The sequence below is a fragment of the Mesoplodon densirostris genome, chromosome 2 (genome assembly GCF_025265405.1).
Source record: "Mesoplodon densirostris isolate mMesDen1 chromosome 2, mMesDen1 primary haplotype, whole genome shotgun sequence".
Lineage (NCBI taxonomy): Eukaryota > Metazoa > Chordata > Mammalia > Artiodactyla > Ziphiidae > Mesoplodon > Mesoplodon densirostris.
In genome coordinates, this window is record NC_082662.1 from 24,812,640 (window position 1) to 24,819,906 (window position 7,267).

At 51.9% G+C, this 7,267-nt stretch overlaps 1 pseudogene; it reads left to right on the forward strand.

Annotated features, from left to right (window-relative positions):
* The first annotated feature begins 1,571 nt into the window (after positions 1-1,571).
* LOC132502674 (eukaryotic translation initiation factor 4E transporter-like) lies at positions 1,572-4,666 on the forward strand (annotated as a pseudogene).
* Positions 4,667-7,267: the final 2,601 nt, after the last annotated feature.

Consider the following 7,267-nt stretch of genomic DNA (forward strand, 5'->3'; position numbering starts at 1 on the left):
GGGAAGGAAGCTGGGCTGGTGGGGGAAGTTGGGGTCTGATGCAGTCCGGAGGGTGGCCTCAGCTGACCGCAGGGAGCACCAGAATGAAATGGCCCAGGGGAGCGGTCAGCCTGGGGCCTGAGTGCTGGTCCTCTGCCCCGCCCCCTCTAGTCCTGGGTGTGTATCTGGGAAGGACAGGGTTGTAGCGCTTCTCCAGGAGAGGGAGTTCCTGGAGGGCAGGCGTAGGGGCTGAGGGGACACTGCCATGCACCACCTAGACACCCCCATCCCTGAAAGAACTTGCCACCCCCCTTCCTAATACAGGCCCTTCATGCTGAGCTTCCTCCCAGACCATTCTCAAGGCACCTGCCAGAGGAGGGACACCAGGGTGGAGGCCCAAGGGGTTCCCGGGGGTACGCGAGGAGGCCAGATGAGGCCAAAGTGCCCTCCAGGCAGGATCAGGGTCCTGTGGCCTGGCAGAGCCCATGGTGAGAAACTCGGACGCTGCCCCATGAAGGCTGCCCAGGGCCCAGCAGCAGCTGGAGAGAGAGCAGGTGGGGTGGCCACTGGGCTGAGGCCACGGCAGCACTTCCCGTGGCTCGTCTCTTACTTTTAGCCCAGGTGCCTCTGAGACAAAATCAAATACCTGAAGCATTTTCACTGCCAACCCCCTGGTCCTGCACTGCAGAATTTTGTCAACAGGGATGAATCTGGTTTTCTCCCTTTCTATATCCCTAACTTCTTTCTTGGAAAGTGAGAAACCTGGTCCTCATTATCCCCCCATTTGAAATCAATCTTCCAATGCAGCCTTAGCTGCCTGACTTCACACTCCCCCCTGGTGCGAGCCTCCACCTCACCTCCCTGCTTCCCAGTGTGGACACTCCCTACTCGCTGGGGTAATTTATTCCATGCTTGTGGTAAGCACTTAATAATTGTTCATTGGGTGAATGAATGAATGAATGAATAAATGAATGAATGTTAGTTATCCCCAACCCCTAGCATAGTGCCCATGGCAGTTTATAATACTTATATTATTAATAAATGAACAAATAGATATGAGAAGAACAGTAGAATCCAAGAACTCATAATTTAGCGCAAATCAGGCATGAAGTTTATCCTTCATGCATCTGCAAACAATGTTCTGCTGAACCATTTGAAAGTGTCAGCAAGATTAGGAATGTCATGTCTGTCCTATTAATATTCATAAATTCATAGCCCAGAATTGACTTCAGTGATGATATAAGACCAGGAGGCAAAGACTGGTGTGGGGTCCTAGCAGTATGAGGGGAAGGTCAAGGTCAGAAGTGGGCCTCTTGGCTCTGCCGCTCAGGAGGTGCTCTCACACTGCAGGTGGACATAGTAATAACAATAAGATGGTAATGATAAATGATGGAGATTTTTGTGTGTGTGTGTGTGTGGACACAGCCACCCTAGGAGCTGAGTGCTATGGTCATCTCTATTCCTCAGAGGAGAAAACTGGGTTTTGGGGGTCTGGGGGACAAGAGTGAAGGCCGCGCGGAGCAGCCCTCGGACCAGTACGAGGGGCAGAGAGGAACGGCGGCCGAGACACTGAAACTGTAGACCAAGGAGCCATGGACAGAAGTGTGGCTGAAACAGAAAATAGAGATACTTTCTTTGACCCGAAGAAGCAACTGGCCTCCAAATCCCCCCATCACTATACAAAACATAAGGATTTCAGCTCTGGGATGCCTCACAGAAATCAGTGTCCTCTGTATTGATGTCTCCTTGAGAAGCGAACTCCCCACAGGAATACTCTTTAGTGTGCTTGCCTAGGGAGGAGCTCTTGGATATTAAAGAACTCCCTCATTCCAAACAGAAGCCTCCGTGCCTCTCTGAGAAATACGACAGTGTTGGTGTCTAGGACCCTGAGAAGTGGCATGCCTCCCTCTACCCAGTTTCAGGGCAGAGCTCACCAGTGGAAAGTCTGAAGAAAGAATTAGATACAGATGGGCCTTCCCTGGTGTGCGGGATAGTAGATCCCTGAGAGCATATGAAAGAAAATGACTTAGATGTTGTTCTCAGCCCGCAGAGACGAAGCTTTAGAGGGCGCTGCCACGTGACAGTTGCTGTTAGCTCCCGGCACTCAGGAAGCCTACTGGATAAAGACAGTGATGTGCTCCGTCTGCTTGGCAGACGAAGGATCAGCAGTGGGAAGATAATCTCTCCCCAGACCTTTGAGAAGGATCACCGTCTTAGCCCTAAGGACCTGTGAGACTTGAGAGACAGAGACAGAGAGAGGGACTACAAGGACAAGCTATTCAGCAGGGAGTTTGTGAATAGTAAGCCTGTGTTTGAGCGTAGAAGACATGATTCCTACACAGAAGAACCAGAATGGTTCTCAGCTGGACCCACAAGTCAGTCTGAAACCATTGAGCTGACTGGCTTTGATGATAAGATACTGGAAGAAGATCCTAAGGGGAGAAAAAGAACAAGGCGACGGACAGCCTCTGTGAAGGAAGGCATAGTCGAGTGCAATGGAGGGGTGGCTGAAGAGGATGAGCTGGGGGTCATCCTCTAACAGGAGACTGCTGCGGATCAGGAAGCGCCAAGGGATGTCGTCTTGCCTGAGCAGTCCCCGGGAGAAATTGACTTTAATGAGTCCTTTAACCTTGATAAGGTGCCATGCTTGGCTTTGATGATAAAAGATGTTTTGGTAGAAGGGTCAGTCTCTGCCAGTTGGTTCCCTAACCCGAGCCGGTTAGGAAGCTGGTCCAGCAGTCTTGGGTCAACAATGCATGAAGAGCTGGAGAGACTTGCAGGTCTGGAACAAGCCATCCTCTCTCCCGGACAGAATACGAGGAAATATTTTGCTCCTATACCATTAGATGGCCATGCTGAAAATAAAGTGGATATTCTAGAAATGCTACAGAAAGCCAAACGTTGATTTAAAACCCCTCCTTTCCAGCCTTTCTGCAAATAAAGAAAAGCTTATAGAGAGTTCACATTCAGGGGTTGTGCTTTCAGTGGAAGAGGTAGAAACAGGGCTCAAGGGCTTGAAGGTGGACCAGCAGGTGAAGAATTCGATTCCCTTTATGGCAGAGCATTTAGAGGAGACCCTGAGTACTGTGAGCAGCAATCCACAGCTCAGAAAAGATGGAGATACGACTGCATTCAACACATTAGTGAGCACCATGAAGGCAAGTGGGACTCTACCTTCTCAGCCCAAAGTCAGCCGAACCCTTGAAAGCCATTTGATGTCCCCTGCTGAGATTCCAGGCCAGCCTGTCCCTAAGAACACCTTGCAGGAACTTCTGGGTCCACCTGTTCAGAGACCTGCTTCTTCCAACCTTCTGAGTGGCCTTATGGGGAGCTTGGAGCCTAAGACATCTTTACTGGGCCAAAGAGTACCCTCTCCTCCCTCGTCACAGGTGTTTCAGTCAAGAGCAGACTCAGCAGACTACCTTAGTCCCAGAATACCATCACCAATTTGTTTCACACCAGGACCACAGCAGCTTCTCAGAGATCCATTCCAAGGCATGTGCAAGCCCATGAGCCCTGTCACAGTCCAGATGAGCCAGCTAGAATTGCAACAGGCAGCTTTGGAGGGGCTGGCCTGCCACATGACCTTGCAGTGCGGGCAACAAACTTCTACCAGCCTGGTTTTGGTAAACCGCAGGTGGACAGAACCAGAGATGGATTCAGAAACAGGCAACCATGAGGGACCAAGTCACCAGCACCTGTGCGTCAAGGGAATTCCTCTTCCCCTGCCCCAGCCGCCTCCATCACAAGCATGCTTTCTCCTTCCTTCAGCCCTACCTCAGTGATTCATAAGATATATGAGAGCAAAGAGAAAAGCAAGGAGGAGCCAGCATCTGGAAATCAGCTCTTGGTGACAGTAAAGAGGACACTCAGAAGCCCAGTGAAGAGAACCTCCTGTCATCCAGGTCTGTGCTCACCGCTGATCGAGACTCTTCTCCCACTACAAATCCCAAACTGTCAACCCTACAGTGGTTTTCATCTTCCACCCCGCTATCCCAGACCAAATCTTACACCAAAGGACAAAATTATCGACCTAAAGCAACTGGGAGAAAAACACCCACCTTGGCGTCCCCAGTTCCAGGAACATCTTTTCTCCACACTGTCCACCAAGTCCCCCTTGTCCCCTGTATCCCCATTGTTCAGCCTGCTCTCCAGCTTCACCCAGGGTTGGTCCAAAGGATGCTGGCCCAGGGAGTACATCCACAGCATCTTCCAAGTTTGCTCCAAGCCGGGGTGCTTCCTCCTGGGGTGGACCTGAATCATTTACAGGGAATATCTGACCCAATCCTGGGTCAACCCTTTTACCCTTTACCTGCCACTAGTCACCCTCTCCTAAACCCTCATCCTGGGACACCTCTAAATCTGGCAATGATGCAACAGCAGCGACAGAGCTCCGGTCTTCATCCTCCAGGCTCTGGTTCCCAGGCAGCTGCTGTTAGCATTCAGACGACTCCTCAGAATGTGCCCAGCTGGTTAGGCCTGCCCCATGTGCACTCCCAGCTAGAGCACCGGCCCAGCCAGAGGAGCAGCTCCCCCCGTGGGCCTTGCCAACTTGTATGGCTCAGATGTGCTACAGCAGCCCCTGCCCTCCATGCCCGCCAAAGTCGTCAGTGTAGATGAATTGGAGGACCGACAGAGAACAGGGCAGCAGGCTTGCCTAAGCAGCTTCTCATGGCACCCTGGTTAGGACTCTGCTTCCTCATCTCATGTTGGTTTATGGGCTTTTACCTTGTAGCATTCTGTGCAAAGCTGTTTAAGGGCACCCGGGCATCTGGGGCAGCCTACGTTATGGTGGAAGGAATTTAACCAATCCAGTGGAGCCTCCATGGTCTGAATACAGGATGCAGTGGTGTCAGTCCCGGAAACAGTCTTGTTTTTTGTAAGATATGTGAATGAAGTGTCGATGTCTTCACCAAGAGGTGGCACCTTAAGAGTTCTGAGGAAATAAATGTATAGACCCTTATGTACAGACCTGTGTATAAACAACATTTGTACATACATATAGGATAGCTTTTTTGAACTTATACAGCTGTACGTAAAAGTAGCTGATATTAGTTAAGTCTATGTCAACAGTTTGGATCTTTTTTTTGCACTTGTACATTTGGAACTTTTTCTTTTGGTTGATTAAAGTTGCATATGCTAAGTGTGAAAAAAAAAGAAAACTGGGTTTTATAAACAGGGCAGATTCTAGTTTGCCCCTCTACATGTTGGTCACTTTTTTCTCTAATGGTGAAACCCTGGCTCCCATTATGCTTGGTATTTATTCCTATGATCAGAGAGATGGAATCTTTGGTCTACAGTCACTCAGATTCATGGTCAACAGTCTGACATGTGCATCTAGAATGTTGGTTTCATAAGTTCACTTTCAGGAAATGCTCCTGTAGGAATGATCATGGGCCTCAGGATACCATGTGTTTAAAGTGAATGGCGGGGCTTCCCTGGTGGCACAGTGGTTAGGAATCTGCCTGCCAATGCAGGGGACACGGGTTTGAGCCCTGGTCTGGGAGGATGCCGCAGAGCAACAAAGCCCATGCACCACAACTGCTGAGCCTGTGCTCTGGAGCCCGCAAGCAACAACTACTGAGCCTGCATGCTACAACTGCTGAAGTCCACATGCCTGGTGCCCATGTTCCGCAACGGGAGGAGTCGCTGCAGTGAGAAACTCACGCACCGCAAGGAGGAGTGTCCCCTGCTCGTCGTAATTAGAGGGAGGCAGCGTGCAGCATGAAGACCCAACGCAGCCAAAACTAAAATAAATTTAAAAATATAAAAACAAAATAAAGTGAATGGCATGGGTCCTGTGGACAGTACTCATACATGACACTGAGATCATGGGCACAGCATGCTGAATTAGGGGGTTCAAGCACCCCAGCATTCCCCTTCTCTCTGCGTAGGGTTGAAGACCCTTCTCCAGGACCCCAGTTATCAGATACATAGCTCTGTGCCTCAGGGTGATGGGGACCCCTCATCAGACAGGAAGCTGGTCAGGCAGCCTCAGCCATGCTCCGGCTGAGCAGCCCACGGCAGGTACCAAGCACCCTGCTCAGCTCCTGCAGCCATGGCTCAGCATCACGGCCTGTACCTGCTTCTCTCTGCTTGTTGAAGATTGAGACCCTGCAGGGAGTAAAGGGGAAGGAGAATTGTGCGTTATTCAGGCTGAACATAGCTGTTTTACAGACAGGCCTAGGATGACAGGGGAACCAGAAGGCAGCAGAAGGTGAAAAGGCAGTCAAGGCTGCCTTGTAAGGCGAGATGAGATGAAGTGAAGTGAGGTGAGGTGAGGTGAAATGATGTGAGTGAGGGAGGTAATATGTGGAAGTGAGATGAGATGAGGTGAGGGAGGTGAGGTGAGGAAGACAGGGAGGTGAGGTGAGGGAGGAGAGGGAGCTGAGGTGAGGGAGGTCAGGGAGGGAGGGAAGTGAGGGAGGTGAGGGAGGTGAGGTAGGGAGGTGATGGAGGGAGGGAGGTGAGGTGTGGGAGATGAGCGAGGTGAGCTGAGGGCAGTGAGCAAAGTGAGGTGAGGGAGGGAGGGAGGTGAGTAAAGGGAGTTGAGGGAGGGAGGGAGGTGAGGTGAGGGAGGTGAGGGATGGAGGTAGATGAGGGAGGTGAGGTGAGGGAGGTGAAGGAGGTGAGGGAGGTGAGGAAAGTGAAGTGAGGGAGGTAAGGGAGGTGAGGGAGGGAGGTAGGTGAGTTTTGGGAGGAGAGGCAGGTGAGGTGAGGGAGGTGAGGTGAGGGTGGTGAGGGAGGTAGGGAGGTGAGGTGCAGAAGATGAGGAAGGTGAGGTGAGGGAAGTCAGGGAGGTGATGTGAGGGATGTGAGGTGAGGGAGGTGAGTTGAGGGAGGTGAGGGAGGTGAGGTGAAGGAAGTGAGGTGAGGGAGGTGAGATGAGGGAGGTGATGGACGTGAGGTGAGGGAGGTGAGGGAGGGAGGGAGGTGAGTTGAGGGAGTTGAGCGAGGTGAGTTGAATGTGGTGAGGGAGGTGAGGTGAGGAGGGAGGGATGTGCAGTGAGAGAGGTGAGGGAGAGAAGGAGGTGAGGGAGGTGAGGGAAGTGAGGTGAGGAGGTGAGGGAGGTAGGGAGGTGAGGTAAGGGAGGTGAGGTGAGGGAGGTGAGGGAGGTGGGGTGAGGGAGGTGAGGGAGGTGAGGTGAGGGAGGTGAGGGAGGTGAGGGAGGTGAGGTAAGGGAGGTGAGGTGAGGGAGGTGAGGTAAGGGAGGTGAGGTGAGGGAGGTGAGGGAGGTGGGGTGAGGGAGGTGAGGGAGGTGAGGCGAAGAGGTGAGGGAGGTGAGGT